Raw genomic sequence first — 17,416 nt, 5'->3', positions numbered from 1 at the left:
GCTGCACTGTAAATTTTATTCTTGTGGTTTTTATGTTTCTCTTGTTTTAACTGTCTATTCATGTGTTTACCGGTTTTTAATGCTTGTGATTTTTAACTGTTTTTACTTGTGTTTATCTGTTTAACTGATTTTGTGTAAAGCACTTTGAATTGCCTTGTTGCTGAAATGTGCTATACAAATAAAGCTGCCTTGCCTTGCCTTGCCTTGTTAACCTGAGGTTCAACAATTGGTGAAACCTTCTTTTCCAGCACTTTGGAGAAGAAAATCAATAAGTAATTGTATTCTCCATATTGATCAAAGTATTTGTTGTTATCATTTTGGCCATTAATCATGCTACTAAAAGAGATTTTATCAAACCAGGTTGGGCAAGTAACCTTTCTGCTGACTTCTTGTAAAAAAAGTAACACAACTGAAAGAAAGCTAATGCAATGGCTGGGAATCGAACCCAGGACAACTACTTGGAAAGCAGCTATGCTCACCACTATACCACCATCAGTGGGCAATGCAATGTTCACTTCAAATCTTGTAATACATCTGGGCATTGAGACTGGAAGTGCGCTCTAATTATCAAAAGAATGGGAAGTGAGTGTGTCAGCGGTAGCTCCCTTCAATAGCTCATTTGGTAGAGCGGAGGACTGTAGAGGCATAATGTTGAAATCCTTAGGTCGCTGGTTCAAATCCGGCTTGAAGGAGAAGGTTTTTTCCAGAGTTTAACTTCAGGGATCAATCAAGAATTTCTGATTCTGATGTAGAGATGGACAGACGACCCAAAAGCATAATACTTCTTGCCGAGACATTACATGAAACAAAAAAAAGAGTTAGGGTATATATGAGCGCAGAAATCCTTTTACGACAGGCTTTACGTGATAATCATGAAACGTTCATATCACACCAATCAGAGCGTAAGAATGATCGGACATTGATAAATGCAGCAGCTGGAAAGCGACTTTATTTTGCCACTAAGAAGTGATAGTAGTATTGTGATGAATTTGCCTCGCGTATGACACTCTTTTCCATCATATTCAATAAACGAACCAGATTATTAAATCCATTCCTCTACTTATATGCAAATAGTCTCATCCAGGACCTACAATTGTACTGGGTCCTAATCTGGGTTAATTTAATAAATTGGATTTTAAAGTACAGATAAGGGTTGAAACAGTACCTTTCTTCAGGGCTCATCAGGGAGTTGAACCCGGGACCTCTCTCACCCGAAGCGAGAATCATATCCCTAGACCAACGAGCCACGTAAAAATAATTCATTAGCAATTTTCCATCAAGTAAATGTGACCAGTCAGTGACTCGAAAGGCAATTGTTAAGTAGTTCGTTTGGCATGTGGTGTTTTTATGGCTCCACTGCCAGATTGAGCTTTCTGATTATATTGGACGAAAGACTACTTTTGAAGCAAAACATTTTACCAACATTAGAACTTGAATTTTTCGGTCAGAAGTGACAGCAGAAAAGCCTAGTTTCCACCATCTATTGGACGACAGACTACTTTTGCCATAATTGGAAATTGAATATTGGTAAAAAGGAAATGCAGCTTGAAAAAGGAAATGCAGCTTGGATTTGTCTTTAGACTATGGTCAGGTAGATTGGCATGGGGTCTTTTCATGGCTCCACTGCCCGATTCAGCTTTCCAATATCATTTGACAACAGGAAACATTTGATACAATTTTTTTTACCAAAACACAGACTTGATTTTGTCAGTAAAAAGTGATAGTAAAATCGTGATGAATTTGCGGGGGCAATGACACTCTTTTCCATCACACTCAATAAATAAACCAGATTATTCAATCCATGCTTCCACTTCTATGCAAAGTGGTCTCATCCAGGACCTATCGCACCCTAAGGGAGAATCATACCCATAGACCAAGGGTCGGCAACCCGCGGCTCAGGAACCGCATGCGGCTCTTTGATGCTCCTCCTCAGCTTTTGAAAATAATTAATGAGTATTTAATTAAAATGTATGTTATTTTAGTTTGTTCATGTTCAAAATGTAATTCTAGGAAGATTATGGCGATCTTGTAACTTCTAAAATATTTTAATATTTTAATATTATTATTTTTTTGTTGTTGTCGCTCTTAATACACGTCACAATGTGCGACACCCGCCAGTGAGTGTTTTTTTTTTAAACTTTTTGACCCCAGGTAGGCCAACTATGGAGAATTCAAAGAAAAGAAAAGAATGTGATGAAAACAGGACGTTCAATGCTACGTGGGCAGGTTCATTTGCTTTCACTGCTGACAAGACTGGTTTACCAGTGTGCCTAAAATGTAATGACAAACTAGCTAACAACAAAAAGTCAAATGTCACAAGACATTTCCAGAATAAACACGCAGCCTTTGCTCAGAAATATCCGGTTGGAGATGAGAGAAAAAAAGCTGTTTTGGAACTGACACAGAGGACTGATCAGAGCAAAAATCACTTCAAGAAGTGGATGAAGTTCAAGTACATATGCTAGTTTTGTTGCCGCTCAGGAACTAGTGAGGCACGGAAGCCGTTTACAGATGGAGAATATAGAAAAAGAATCTTTCATTAAGATTTCAGAATGTACTGTTCAAGGACTTTAAAAACAAGAGTGAAATTGTGCAGAAAATCAGGGATATGTCCCTCTCTGCAAAGACTGTCAAAGACAGAACCATAAAAATGGCAGAAGACATCACCAGACAGCAATTAAAGACATCAATTCAGCTGTGGCCTACTCAATTTCAATTCAATTTCAATTCAATCAATTGCTTGTGATGAATCTAAAGACGAAGGTGATATAGCGCTGTTCTGCCGGTATGTAAACTTGATACCACTAAAAGGCCAAACACGGGGGGAAGGACGTTTGTGAGGCTGTCTTGAATTGTTTAAGATCAGAAGGAATCAATACCACCCACCTGGTGTCAGTGGTGCAGACGGAGCACAGAGTATGACTGGAGCGCATGACAGCTTTGTGGCTTTCCTGCAGAGGTCGCTGGACAGAAAGTTGCTGACTTTTCATTGCCTCCTGCACCAAGAAGCACTGTGTGCTCAAACATTTCTTCCGGAATGCACAGAAGTCATGAATGTTGTCATTCAGATTGTGAGCAAAATAATGGCAAAAGGTGTAAATCCCCGTCAGTTCCGTTCGTTACTGGACGAGCTGGAAAGCACGTATTCTGATCTCCTGCTGCACAACAAAGTCCGGTGGCTGCCCACAGGCGAGGCGCTGAAACGCTTTGTGGCATGTCTGGAGGAAGTGAAAACCTTCCTGGGCAGCAAAGGGCTCACATTTCCTGAGCTAGAACAGCCAGAGTGGCTCGAAAAGCTTCACTTCTTGGTAGACATGACATTGCACAGCCCTGCACATGTTGGAGGAGGTTTTGGCATTCGAGCGCAAGTTGACGGTGCTTGCCAGAGATATACAGAAAGGCACACTGTCACACTTCCCCAGTTTGAGAGAGTTCAGAGAAGCTCACATGATCAATTTAGAATTTTTACATTCTGCAGTCATCGCAATGCAAACATCGTTCGGGAAACGATTCAGTGAGTTCAGAGAGGAAAAACCCACATTATCCTTCCCTGTCACTCCCCTAAGCCTCGATCCATCCCTGTTGAATATGACAGCATTTCCAGGGGTGAGTCCACCTGATCTTGAGATGGAACTGGCAGACATAGCCGACAAAGAAATGTGGGTGTCTAAGTTCAAGCGCTTGACAGCGGACCTTGAAGATGTTTCACGTCAGAAGGCTGTTCTTGCTCAGAATCACAAATGGCGTGATATTGAAAACCTCCCCAAACCAGACCAACTTGTGTTTGAAACCTGGAATGCAATCCCCGACATTTATGTCAACATGAAAAAGTATGCACTTGGAGTCAGCTGCGTGAAGCTGACACCCCACCCACGTCAAAAAATTCAGCAAATAGTTTGAATGGTTAGTGCTACGTTTGTGCAGGTTTGTGCCGTTAAAATTTTCGTTTGTGCAGTTTTGGTTTCTGAGATATTAAAAATTATTTTTTAGCTCCATCTAGAGTTCACCATCCCCCCATATCGCTCCAAAACAAACCAAAGTGGGCTAGTTCGTTAGTGCTCCGTTTGTGCAGGTTTGTGCAGTTAAACCTGTCGTTTGTGCAGCTTTTGTTTTCGAGATATTCAAAATTATAATTTTGGCCGATGACGTCACCATCCCCCCATATCGCTCCAAAACAAACCAAAGTGGGCTAGTTCGTTAGTGCTCCGTTTGTGCAGGTTTGTGCAGTTAAACGAACTAGCCCACTTTGGTTTGTTTTGGAGCGATATGGGGGAATGGTGACGTCATCGGCCAAAATTATAACTTTTAATATCTCAAAGACGAAAGCTGCACAAACGAAAATTTCAACGGCACAAACCTGCACAAACGGAGCACTAACGAACTAGCCCACTTTGGTTTGTTTTGGAGCAATATGGGGGGATGGTGAACTCTAGATGGAGCTAAAAAATAATTTTTAATATCTCAGAAACCAAAACTGCACAAACGAAAATTTTAACAGCACAAACCTGCACAAACGGAGCACTAACCATTCAGACTATTTGCTGAATTTTTTGACGTGGGTGGGGTGTCAGCTTCACGCAGCTCTTGGAGTCCTGTCGATCTTTGGATCCACATATGTATGCGAGCAGGTGTTCTCCAACATGAACTTTATTAAAAACAAACACCGCCCACGCCTCACAGATGACAGCTTACAGTCCTGTGTGAAGATGAAGGTGACCGCGTACAGCCCCGATGTGCAGACGCTGTGCGCTGACGTTCAGGAGCAGAAATCACATTGACCAAGTATGATCAGTATTTTAATTGCCTATTATTTTGCAAATATTCACATTTTTTCATTGTTCAGTGAAATAGACATTTTATTATTCAGGTTGACGGCTGACTGCACGGCGCCGGTAAAAGGATGACGGCACGCAGAGAGAGGACGGCATTTTTGTTTACTGCCAGTGGATAATTTAAGTTTGGTGTTTTGTTTCATTACTACAAGGACTCAAATAGACATTGAGTGTTTTATTTAACGTTCAACACAACGTCTTTTTTTTGGAGTTAAAAATGTTTTGTTGTATGCAGAAATTCATTTTCCCTGCAGTTGTTCATTGATTTCATAATTGTAACACAGTATAGTTTGTTTATACATAGCACAAAGGCAAAAAAAAGTTATATACAGTGTTATTTAATTTAAAATTTCAAAAGGGTTTTGTGGCTCCCAGTGCTTTCTTTTCTGTGTGAAACGTGTCCAAATGGCTCTTTGAGTGGTAAAGGTTGCCGACCCCTGCCCTAGACCAACGAGCCACGTAAAACCACTTTCAGCAATTAGCAATTACCAATTTTCCATCAAGTACATGTGATCAGTCAGTGACTAGAAAGGCAATTGTTAAGTAGTTTGTTTGGCATGTGGTGTTTTTATGGCTCCACTGCCAGATTGAGCTTTCTGATTACATTGGACGAAAGACTACTTTTGAAGCAAAACATTTTACCAACATTGGAACTTGAATTTTGGGAAAAAGGAAATGCAGCTTGGATTTGTCACTGACTTGAAAGACTATGGTCAGGTAGATTGTCATGGGGTCTTTTCACGGCTCCACTGAATGAGTCAGTTTCCTGATCTCATTTGATACAAAATATTTTTACCAAAACACAGACTTGATTTTGTCAGTAAAAAGTGATAGTAAAATCGTGATGAATTTGCCACGCCGATGACACTCTTTTCCATCACACTCAATAAATAAACCAGATTATTTAATTCATGCAAAGTGGTCTCATCAGCGACCTACTGGACCCAACGCGAGAATCATACCCACAGACCAACAAGCCATGAAACACAGAGTTTTAGCAATTTTCCATCAAGGAAATTCAGCTACAATCTGTCAAGGTCTTAAGTATTAGCCTGTATAACATCCAGGGAGCTGCATCAGCAGAGGATGGTTTTGATCCATCAACCTCTGGGTTACGACCCAAGCACGCCACTTTGCTCTGCTGTCTACACTCAGGGGAAGGAAAATTCTGGGATTTACATTTTGAGGGACAGTGGCAACCAAGGTTCCAACAGCTTTTGGGTTGCAAAGTTAAACATTTGGTAGACCTTGCAACTATCATTTATGTGAGCTTCCTGCTTACCTCGAAGAATCTTGAAGCAGTCTACTGAAGCAATAATGAGCCAATACCTTGTTAAAAAATGTTATCAACACCCTTCACTCTTTGCAATTTTTCTCTGACATTGTTTATTTTAGAAAATTGTAACCAGCATTAAGTGAGTAGTTTTAGGTCTGTGTGAATGTGGGCCGAGTATTTACCTCGGCTGAACTTGTGAACATCTCTTTGGCATATTCCCAGTCTGATCAAGTCCAGGTGCTGGAAAATCTGTGATTCACGTTTTGAGGGAATGGGATCTGCATGTGCTTTCTTACCAGAAAGTTTCTGGAAGTCCAAATGGCATCTTTGATGGCGGCCAGGGTGAGCCACTGATTTGCAAAGTTACATGCTGGTATCTGTTTCTTTGGCCTGACGGATGGACAGACGACACAAAAGCATAATACTTCTTGCCAAGACATAACAAGAAACAAAAAAAAGAGGCGGGGGAGACAGAGTTAAGCCCTGAAAGAATAGAGAACTACAGACAAAAGATGTGAAATAGTGCCAAGTGTGACCAGAAGAATTGGGAAAAAAACTAGAACGTCCACAAGTACAAACCTTTCTTCAAGAACTTTTTATTGTGCTCACATTGGCCCTCATTTATGTAACGTGCATACGACCTAAAACCGGCGTAGGACGGGCGTACGCCGATTCCTACGCAAAGTTTGGCAAAGTATGTGGAGTACATAAGTCTCCACATACATTGTTTTTATTAAGATTGAAGACCAAATTTTACGAAATTTTCCCAACCATTGAGAGTGCCTCGTTGGCGCAGTAGGCAGCGCGTCAGTCTCACAATCTGAAGGTTGTGAGTTCAACCCTCACACGGGGCAGGTGTTTTAAAAACAAAAAAACACAACTGATACTGGAAATACAGCGCCTTTCAGGTGGTTGAATACTGGCACAAGCATGGAAGTTGTGATTCTGTGGTTATTTCTGAGACAAGGAAAGGCATTCTTTAAGAGGGTGGGGGGGCGTCTGCCTCAACTGGTTGGGGTGACAGACAGACAGAGAGAGAAGAGACATGGAGAATTGTAGCAGAGGGTGTCTAGCAGGTGACTCCAACCACCGATCTAAACTCCTTAACAGTAGGAGTAGGGCAGGTCACCACTACATCGTAGTGATTTGTGATTATGCAACATGTTACCCAGAGGCTTTCTCCCTCAGAAACACCAAGGCTAGACAAGTGGCCAATAGTTTACTTCAACATTTTTCCCGGGTAGGGGTCCCAACAGAAATCTTAACCGATCAGAAAACTAACTGAACATTGAAGGAGGTAGACTCCCTGTTAGGGATCCGGGGCATTAAAACAACACCCTACATAGTTTGTGGCTTCATGAACAATATTGTGTTATCTCATAGCTACTGGAAGCCACCCGTCTCCACCAGTGCATTTCTCAATGCCCAGATGTGTTACAAGATTTGCAGTGAGTGTTGTGTTGTCCAGCAGAAAGGCAACAGATGTGTTGCTTTTCGACTAGATTTACACCATAGCAGTGCAAGCATTTTCCCAAGGCTCACTTTTCAGCCACCGCCATGTTTTGAAACCATATACAACATAAATATTACATATTTCACCCAGGTGTCTTCTCTTCTTCAATGATCTCACAAAAAGTAAAAAAAAAGCCAAAAACATTCAGGGGATGTAGCTCAGTGGTAGAGCGCATGCTTTGCATGTATGAGGCCCCGGGTTCAATCCCCGGCATCTCCAACAGGTCTCCAGTCTGTCAAAGAGCTGCAAAAAGCTCTTATTCTGAAAGAGAAAAGTATTAAAAGGCAATCTCCTTGTGTTCATGGTAATTAATGCAAAAATCAGTCTCAATGACCAAGATTTGCAGTGAGCAGTGCATTGTCTAGTGATGGTATAGTGGTGAGCAAAGCTGCCTTTCAAGTAGTTAACCTTGGTTTGATTCCCAGCCATCGCACTTGTTTTCATTGTGTGGTTACTTGCTTTATTTGTCAAGATTAGCCAGAAAGGTTACTTGCCCCTCTGATTTGATAAAATATTAGATCTCTTTTATGGTACAAATAAGGGACTTTATCAATCAATCAAGCTGCCTCCACGAGGATCCACAGACACAGGGAGCGCACTACGGTTTGCACTTTGCCCGTGTCTGGTAACTTCTACTAACCAATTGAAAAGTTTATCAACAGAGCAGAAAGCAGCAGAAAGGCAACAGGTGTGTTACTTTTCAACTATGATTTATACCGTAGCAGTGCAAGTATTTTGCCCAGGTTAGATTTCCAGCCACAGCCGTTGCATTTACAGGTTTTGAAGCCTTATGCAACGTTAACATTACATGTTTTACCCAGGTTTCTTCTTTTAATCCGTAATATTTCAATTTCTTCGTGGTGAGTCATCCCAAAAGGATTAATAAAGATAAGTCTTAGTCTATCTTGGAAAAAAGTAAAAAAGATCTGAAAATCTTCAGGGGATGTTGTTCAGTGGTAGAGCTCATTTGACACAAACTAAGCGGTGTCAGACAGCACTACAAGCACTTTAAACGTAGTTTATTTATTGTATTACGCTCCAGTTTTTATGGGTGTTACAGCAGGTATGAGCACTGTAGTTTGCATATTTGTGGATGAAATATAATTAACATGCGATGTTTATTTTTCAGCAGGTGGAGACATTTCACTTCAGATAGATGCAGCAACAGATGCTTCGTTAAACATTAACACACAGGAAATAGAAGTAATGCTGATTCAATTAGCAGAGGATGGTTTTGATCCATCGACCTCTGGGTTATGGGCCCAGCACACTTCCGCTGCACCACTCTGCTCTACCATTAATACTCAGGGGCGGGAAGATGTGTGACTCACATTTTGAGGCAAGGTTTGGGAACCCGCAGCAACCACGGTACCAACAGCTCACGGGTTGTAAAGTTAAACATTTGGTAGATCTTACAACTATCTCTTATGTGAGCTTCCTGATTACTCACACCTTGATTATTCACATGTGACACTTGTGATTGGCTGGTGTTTTAAAAAAGGGCATTGTGAGTACAGGTATAAACATCAGTAAGGAGTCTACCAAGTTGCCTCTTATCATTTTAGTTTGGACACCCAGTGAGGCTTACCGTGATGGTTTGGACTGGGTCCACTAGGGTTTTCGGCTGCTCTCGATCAGACTCACTCTGGTTTCTCCTCATAATGCACAAGTCTTTCGCCTTTTACTAAAGACTTCCTTGGAGGGGAACGCCGATGAGTTGAAACTATTTTTGGTGAGCTTTGCTGTTTGGCCAAGCCTTTTGTACTTCTTTGAACTATCCTTAACAAGACTCAGAGTCTTAACAGCAGCTAAATAATAGAAGCAAGACGATTTTCATGGGCCGTGGACAGCGACTGAGACGGCAGGACTCCCCCTGACTGTGACCAGGACCGATCAAAAAATTTCATTGGGAAGGGTGTGGGAAACAAATTGGCCAGACACAGTAAGGAAAGTTAGTCAGAGAGTAGGATACTGGAGACTTAGAGGACTAACACTAGAAGCAATGGTTTTAATCATCAAGGCAGTGATTTTACCTTTGCTTTTACTCATCAGCTCTGTTTTTATCCCACCCAGAAAATGATTTTAGACCTGGAACAAGCCATCTTTTATTTCCTGTAAAGGTTCAAGTGGGAACAAGTGCAAAGAAGAGTGATTAAGAAGGCAAAGGAGAAAGGAGGGAAAGGAGTGCCGGACCTGTTATTGTTTTTAGGGAGCAGATTTACAGCTATACACATAACAGCAGCCACGGCCCCATCCAGAAATCCTAAGACTGCAGCTATGGCACGGTTCTGGATGGGATCATACCTCAGAAGATTGAAGACCTTACCCTCTGATGTTAAAGTAACTGGGTCTTTAATCCGTCACCTTGAGCAAGATGATGAATGAATTAATATCAGATTATGATATTGATTTATTTTGTTTTACTGAAACCTGGCTGGGTGATGGAGAATATGTTAGTCTAAATGAATCCACCCCTCCTAGTCATATTAATACCCCCATTCCTCGAGGCACAGGCCCAACTGATGACTTCTCCTTCTCCTGTTACGTGCTGCACCCCAAGTCCATACTGACTCAATTAAATTAAATTTAATTTATAGTATCAATATAGTATCAAGAGTTATCTCGAGACCCTTCACAGTTGGAGTAGGTCTATACCACACTCTGTAATTTACAAGGGCCCAACAATTCTAGTAGTTCCCTCCAGAGCTAGAAAAAAAAAAAATCCATTTAAAAAAAAAAAATCCCAGTTGAAGTTTATTTATTTTATGCATCCTTAACTTATTTATAATCCTAATATTAATATATAGGCTTATATTGCAATCTCGTAGCCCTACATGTAGGTGTACCCATATTTAAATGAACACACGGTGGAAAGGTTTTTGCAGTGTTTTTTCATTTTACTTGTGGGGGAAAGAGAAACTCTGGAAAAGAGGGCTCCTTCGAGCCAGATTTGAACTAGCGACCTAAGGATTTCAGCTTTATACTTCTACAGTCCTCCGCTCTACCAACTGAGCTATCGAAGGGACCTAATACATATGTACGCACTTTTCATTTTTATTTATATGATTACACAGGACCCCCTGGAGGGTATTTCTTTAGATTTTGCAAAACATTCACATAAACTCGCAGATCAACTGACGAGAATCCCACCCAGAAAAGGGATTTTTTTCACCTGGAACGAGCCATTTTTAATTTCCTGTGGGGGTCCAAGTGGGACCAAGTGCAAAGAAGAGTGACAAAGAAGCCAAAGGAGAAAGGAGGGAAAGGGGAGCAGATTTACAGCTATACACATAACAGCAGCCACGGCCCCATCCAGAAATCCTAAGACTGCAGTTATGGCACGGTTACGGATGGGATCATACCTCAGAAGATTGAAGATCTTGTAGCGGCCCCTCGGATTTATGGACTCAGACGCAGAGAGTTTCAAACGGGTGTCACTTTAATTCTTCTTCTTAAGGAGCACCAGGCACGATTTGTATCATGAACACCGTGAAAACTACAGAAAACACAAGTAAAAAATGTTTCAATGTAGATTTACAAACAATTGAAATATTAATCATATTCACATATTAATCTTACCTTATTCCGCTCTCCGAGGGCGCTAATCAACGAGTTTCCCTCCATTAACTTGCATGCTCTCTAGCTTGACACATTCTCACAGTTGGAGCTCTTAGAAATACCATGTGCGAACAACAAGAATAATAAAGTAAATCACAATGCAAACCTTTTCTTTACAAAATTCAAATGGATGAAGGATTAATAACTTACAAGTTTTTACCGCTCTGACGATGCGTGAGCAACACATTGTGAAGAGAGTATGACCGGGCGTCAAAACAAAATACAAGAAGAAGAAAATGGCGCAAAATAACAGCAGAACCGACCACAAATAACACTAGAACTGCAATGTATTGTTAACATAAAAAATATAATACTGTGTATGAGAATAGAATTGCAATTTATCAGAGACATTTACAGATCTTACCCTTTGATCTTAAACTACCTGGTAGGGATGAGCGAGTACAGCATTATCTGTATCTGTCCCCGTTTCTCAATGTCAAGGATCCTTCCTTGGTAGGACTAGTCCTTCCAAGGAAGGATCCTTCAGGAGTAGGTCAGTGTCCTCCATGGCATTTGGAGAAAATGTACAATGGAACAGGCTATCAAGTGCACGTCATTGCGGGCTTGTGTCATTGAATTTTTTTGTGGCATTTCAAAACACTGGATGAAATGTTTGTGGAAGAGTAAACTGCGCTGTTTTGTTGGGATGGAGCAGATGAATTAGCAGCCGTTTCTTAATGTCACGGAAGGATCCTCCAAAGCCAGGAGGAGGACGCTATGTCATCGATGTCCGTCGAAGGACCGTTCCAATTTCGAGGATCCTCCGAATTCCTCCAAGGACGGAGTCCTTCATTCAGAAAATTTCCCATTGACAGAGAAGGATGCATATGTGTATCGCGGGCCTTTGCCGTCTCGTTGAAAATAATAATAGCGGACCTAAGCGGGAGTTCGAGCGGCATCGCTGACGGTGAAATAATAATTTAAATGTAAGTATCTTTAGTGTGTGCCGTACATTTGTTATCACCGCTAATATTTTACATCAATGTAAAGCTTAACGCTTTAATGCTTGTACAAATTCCTATAATAATTAGGTAGATACACCCCAAGCTAACGTTAGCTAACTGAACCTATTATTTAACATAAGGCTGTTAGCTAGCTAGGTTGCTGTCTTTGTAAAGTTGAATGTACGGTGGCATGTTCATCTCTTTTTATATGTCGTTACCGCATATGCGTAACGTTAGCAGAGATTTAGAAAGTTGGTGTGTTTATCACTGGTTGTATCTGTAGACGGGAGGTAACACTGCACCGAGTTAACTTCACTAGCAACGTTTAACGAAGGCTAACGTGTCTGAGTAGTTTCCCATGTAATAACGTCATGTTATATCATTCATAATGTAAATATTTTTGTTGTGTTAACGTTCTTTTAACAGGGACTAACGGAGGCGGTCACCAAGGACGGCAAAGCCAACGACCAGCAGGGAGACAGAGGCCAAAGAGAGATGTTGAATACATTATTTGCTATATTAAAGAATGTCTTTCTAACAATAAATGCTTTAAATTAACTGGTTAAATTAACTGGCAAATTTGTATAGCACAGTGTTGTGGGATGTCGTGACCTCCTTGCATTTATGTTAATTAATGCAAAAATCAGTCTCAATGCCCAGATGGGTTGCAAGATTTGCAGTGAATATCACATTGTCTAGGTGTAGTAGTGAGCATAGCTACCTTCCAAGCAGTTGGTTTATCACCACTTTTTGAGTCGTCGTGGTCGAGTGTTTAAGGCACTGGACTAGAAATCCATTGGGGTCTCCCCACGAAGGTCCAAATCCTGCCGACAATGAAAGGCAACCTTAGCGTTGGTAGCAAACCAATGACACATCACATTATAAAAAATCTCAGTTGTGCCTTCTACTGGAAGCCTGATTTAGGGTCTTAGCCTTCCCATTTAGGGTCAGGTGTTCTCCTCCCATGCTGAACACAGCCTGAGCCAAGGCCCGCTTTCCCCTCATGAGTCACCCCAGTGGGCGCTGTAGATCACTGCCTGAAAAGGCCAACAGAACCAAATTATCTGCAAAGACCATAAAAGGAATTCTAAGGTGCCCAGACTTGACACACTGCTGCGCCTTGAGACGTGTTGTTCATGTCCAGGAGTTGTACTCTTTCCATCGCTTGACAATATTCCCTTTTAGGATCAAGAGTTCTTCTCCCACGCTGAACACAGGCTGAGCCAAGGGCCACTTTCCCCTCATGAGTAGTCCAACGCGTTCTCCGGGACTTCCTTGAGTCCTTGTAGTATTGTGACAGGCGGAGATACTGTCCATTATACTAACGAGGAATGGCCAAGTTTAAAATTTGGGACATCATTCGATAGGTGGCGCTATTCCAGCATTTAGGCCACATCCACTTTTGTACTTTATAGTACAAACCTTAAAGTAAACGGTTGTACTTTTCAATTGTTCTGGTCACACTTGGCACTATTCCACAACTTTTGTCTGTAGTTCTCTATTTTGTCAGGGCTTAACTCTGTCTACCGCAACTCTTTTTTTTGTTTAAAGCAGATCCTTCGAGCCGGATTTGAACCAGCGACCTAAGGATTTCAGCTTTATGCCTCTACAGTCCTCCACTCTACCAACTGAGCTATCGAAGGGAGTTATCACATGCTCATGCACTTCCCATTCTTGTGAATGTGGAAACACAGGACCCCCTGGAGGGAATTTCTGACTCATCAGGGGCTGTAGCTCAGTGATAGAGCACACTTTCAGTCTCAATGCCCAGATGTATTACAAGATTTGAAGTGAACAATGCATTGCCCAGCGATGGTGGTATAGTGGTGAGCATAGCTGCCTTCCAAGCAGTTGACCTGGGTTCGATTCCCAGCCATCGCAGTAGCTTTATTTGAGTTGTGTTAATTGCTTTTTTTTACAAGAAGTCAACAGAAAGGTTACTTGCCCAACCTGGTTTGATAAAATCTCTTTGAGCTGCATTATTATGGCCAAAATGATAACGACAATTACTTTGATCAATATGGAGATCACGATTAATTACCACAATCATTTGTTGATTTTCTACTCCAAAGTGCTGGAAAGGAAGGTTTCACCAATCATTGAACCTCAGGTTAACAAGGAACAATCCCAGCAAGGTGATTGACGGATGATTCTAGTTACTTCACCCAGTTCAGGCCAAATGACACAGCTGTAAGAGACCACATTGGTTGCCTTCCAGCTATGTAATATATGCAAATGGAAGAGATGGGATTTGAACCCAGGCCTCCAGAGAGTGGAGACTTAATCCAGCGCCTTAGACCACTCGGCCACACTACCTGCACTTCTTGATAGACACAGGGACCATAACTAACGGTATGCTTGTTAATGTTATGGAAAAAAAAACTTTGCAAGTAAAAAGCCAATACTTTATCAAAAACTATTAATACTTTATTTTAAAAAATTATCACACTTTTTCATTTTTCGCTGGCATTGTTGATTATTAGAATATTGTAACCAGCATTAAGTGAGTAGGTTTAGGTCTGTGTGAATATGGGCTGAGCATTTACCTGGACTGAATTTGTGAACATCTTCTTTTGCATATTCACTGTAAAGAGCCATTACTCCTCCAACTGCCAACTATTGTTCTAGAGACAATAGGATATACAGTTTTAGATTGCAAGGTAACTGTCCAAGACCAAAGACTACACGGAAATACCTCAAGTGATCAAAACAGTTTGCCAAAATTCGCAGCATATAAAACCACTCTTTAAAATATGTTCATGTACCATTCAAAAACAAAAGTACAATCATAAAACACATACTACTTAGATACTGCAGCCATCCTGATCACATCCATGGGGGGGTCTGCATGTGCTTTCTTACCAGCAGGTTTCTGGAGGTCCAAATAGCATCTTTGATGTTAACAAAGGTTAGCCACTGTGTGAGCCACAAAGTGTATAGCTGTAAATCTGCTCCCTAAAAACAATAACAGGTCCGGCACTCCTTTCCCTCTTTTCTCCTTCGGCTTCTTTGTTAGCTACAAACGTCCCTGGGTGGATTTGAACCACCATCCTTTCGGTTAACAGCCGACTGCGCTGACCTATTGCGCCACAGAGACTGCGCTTGTTGGACATTTTATGAGCGGGAGCTCGATCTTTAAGCCACAAACATTTGCTTTATGGCTTTTTGAGGTTGAGCTGCACATGTATGCTTATCAGGCTATTTTCCTGTTACTCAGAAATTGGGGAAGCTGACTCATGCGGAAATGTAGAAGCTGGACGTGCATTGTACTGTTCTTACATGTCAATTGGATTCTGACTTTGATTTCAAATATTTGGCATCCAAGAAAATTCCGGAACTGATGATGTATCAGTCATTTTGCTGGTGGTTTCTTGGTCACAGCAACAAGCTTGATCATTGACATACAGTTGCACGCCACATATCACAAAACTGTTGGGTGGGGCCTTATGTATTTGCTTGTATTACATCAAGTGACCTGCATACCAACCACCATCAGAGATGGCAAAAGTACTCACTGCCCGTACTCAAGTAGAAGTACATATAATTGTGTTAACAAATACTCTGGTAAAAGTAGAAGTACTGATTTAACTTCTTTACTCAAGTAAAAGTAACAAAGTACAGGCTTAGCAATTAACTTAAAAACAGTAAGAAGACTCGCCCCAATGGTGCTATTAAAAACCTCCTTCACCATTCTGGCTGGGACAACGTCTAAGGGACAGTTGGCAGGTTTCATGTGTTGTACAACCTCAACACAGGCTTAAATTCCTCAAACACAGCTGAGTGTGTAGGAGAAGCAGATACAATACCTGAAAATTAGCACTGGTAATTTCCCAGATAGATGCTACTTTGTCAATAAAATAATTAAGACATTTCTCACATGTACTAATTGACACATCTGTTGGAGCAGAGGTGCATGGATTTATGACGGAGTTAATAGTATTAAATAACAATCTAGGTTTGTGGCAATTGCTAGCTATGACAGAAGAGAGATGTGGCATCTTCACCACCTTCACAGCATTCTGGTATGTGATAGACTGTCCCTTAATACACCCAGTGTCACATGTAGATTGTCTTTCCATCTTTGTTCAGCTTGTCTGCAGTGTTGCCTAAGGGCCCTTGTGGTGTCATTTAGCCATGGGTCCGCCTTAGGTTTAACAGCTTTAATCTGATAAGGGGCAATAGAGTCTAGGATTTCAGTGCATGTGGAATGGAACTCAGAGAGAATGTTATCTAGGGAAGAGGGAGAGACCAGACCACCAGTCACCTGGTTGTTAATGTAACTTGAAGGAGCTCCACATTTGACAGTATTGACTGGAAGTGGTAGGCTTTGAGTTACATGGGGGATACACATCACCATAAAAAATTAGGTATCACTGAAATTTGAACTTGTGTTGCTGCAGTCATAGTTTACAGTGCTCATCCTGAATGGGCCAGTATAGTGCATCAGAACTGCTTATTGAATGTTCTATTAGCTTTGGAACCCCCCTTTCCCCACAGCTTTCAATTGTCAGATATGGGTGGGGGAGTGGGCACTGTGTCCAACCCTTTCTGTGTAAAAAAATAACTAAAGAAGTCTCTTGGATAAGAGACAAAACTTCTGCGGAGAACCTTTTACCAAGTCCAGTTGCCCTTGGCCTAGTTGGGATCTTTTGGGGTAATAGCATGGCAATATTTGACATATTTAGACCATAAAGACAGTTATCAGTTTATTTCCCATCTGACAGGAATATCTGTGGACTCAGTTGGACATTTTGAAGATAATTGCACAATGTTGACCCCATTGTCAGTCTATTTCCCATCTGGCAGGGACATTTCTGGATTCAGGTGGACATTGTGGACAGAAACATTGGTGGATCTTGATTCCCACCATAGGATTTGGCCTGTATTGCACATTCCCTTCACATCCCGTGCAATGTATTGCCATTGTCAAGCACATTGCCACCCTGGTGACTTTCTTCCATGTCTCCATGAACGCCCATATATTTGGACTGACAGTTGAGAAACCTTCCCTTATTAACTATGACATGGATGACTGAGAACCTACTATATCATGACATGTTTAATTTACTATATTAAATTATAATTTTTGAGACAGGCCCTGCTGGGTACTTGTTGGATCAGTCAGGATGGCCGAGCGGTCCAAGGCGCTGCATCCAGGTTGCAGTCTCCGCTGGAGGCGTGGGTTCAAATCCCACTTCTGACAACAATTGTTTTCATTTGGAACTAATGTCTG

The 17,416-nt window shown here is 41.4% G+C and overlaps 9 non-coding genes across 9 annotated transcripts; 6 read left to right on the top strand and 3 right to left on the bottom strand.

Annotated features, from left to right (window-relative positions):
* Positions 1–604: 604 nt before the first annotated feature.
* Positions 605–692, top strand: trnay-gua (transfer RNA tyrosine (anticodon GUA)). The gene is given in 2 exon segments: positions 605–641; positions 657–692. It is a non-coding gene; the product is annotated as a tRNA-Tyr (tRNA).
* A 6,197-nt stretch (positions 693–6,889) lies between these two features.
* On the top strand, positions 6,890–6,962 carry trnav-cac (transfer RNA valine (anticodon CAC)). Its single transcript has one exon. It is a non-coding gene; the product is annotated as a tRNA-Val (tRNA).
* An 806-nt stretch (positions 6,963–7,768) lies between these two features.
* On the top strand, positions 7,769–7,840 carry trnaa-ugc (transfer RNA alanine (anticodon UGC)). The gene has a single exon. It is a non-coding gene; the product is annotated as a tRNA-Ala (tRNA).
* Positions 7,841–9,261: 1,421 nt separating this feature from the next.
* Positions 9,262–9,378, top strand: LOC116674449 (U5 spliceosomal RNA). Its single transcript, XR_004328105.1, has one exon. It is a non-coding gene; the product is annotated as a U5 spliceosomal RNA (small nuclear RNA).
* A 1,178-nt stretch (positions 9,379–10,556) lies between these two features.
* Positions 10,557–10,644, bottom strand: trnay-gua (transfer RNA tyrosine (anticodon GUA)). The gene is given in 2 exon segments: positions 10,557–10,592; positions 10,608–10,644. It is a non-coding gene; the product is annotated as a tRNA-Tyr (tRNA).
* Positions 10,645–13,738: 3,094 nt separating this feature from the next.
* trnay-gua (transfer RNA tyrosine (anticodon GUA)) lies at positions 13,739–13,826 on the bottom strand. Its single transcript is given in 2 exon segments — positions 13,739–13,774; positions 13,790–13,826. It is a non-coding gene; the product is annotated as a tRNA-Tyr (tRNA).
* A 166-nt stretch (positions 13,827–13,992) lies between these two features.
* trnag-ucc (transfer RNA glycine (anticodon UCC)) lies at positions 13,993–14,064 on the top strand. The gene has a single exon. It is a non-coding gene; the product is annotated as a tRNA-Gly (tRNA).
* Positions 14,065–15,206: 1,142 nt separating this feature from the next.
* On the bottom strand, positions 15,207–15,280 carry trnan-guu (transfer RNA asparagine (anticodon GUU)). Its single transcript has one exon. It is a non-coding gene; the product is annotated as a tRNA-Asn (tRNA).
* A 2,023-nt stretch (positions 15,281–17,303) lies between these two features.
* Positions 17,304–17,386, top strand: trnal-cag (transfer RNA leucine (anticodon CAG)). The gene has a single exon. It is a non-coding gene; the product is annotated as a tRNA-Leu (tRNA).
* Positions 17,387–17,416: the final 30 nt, after the last annotated feature.

Source organism: Etheostoma spectabile, unplaced genomic scaffold (genome assembly GCF_008692095.1).
Source record: "Etheostoma spectabile isolate EspeVRDwgs_2016 unplaced genomic scaffold, UIUC_Espe_1.0 scaffold00000296, whole genome shotgun sequence".
NCBI classification, from domain to species: Eukaryota; Metazoa; Chordata; class Actinopteri; order Perciformes; family Percidae; genus Etheostoma; species Etheostoma spectabile.
This window is presented reverse-complemented; position numbering and strand designations above follow the sequence as displayed.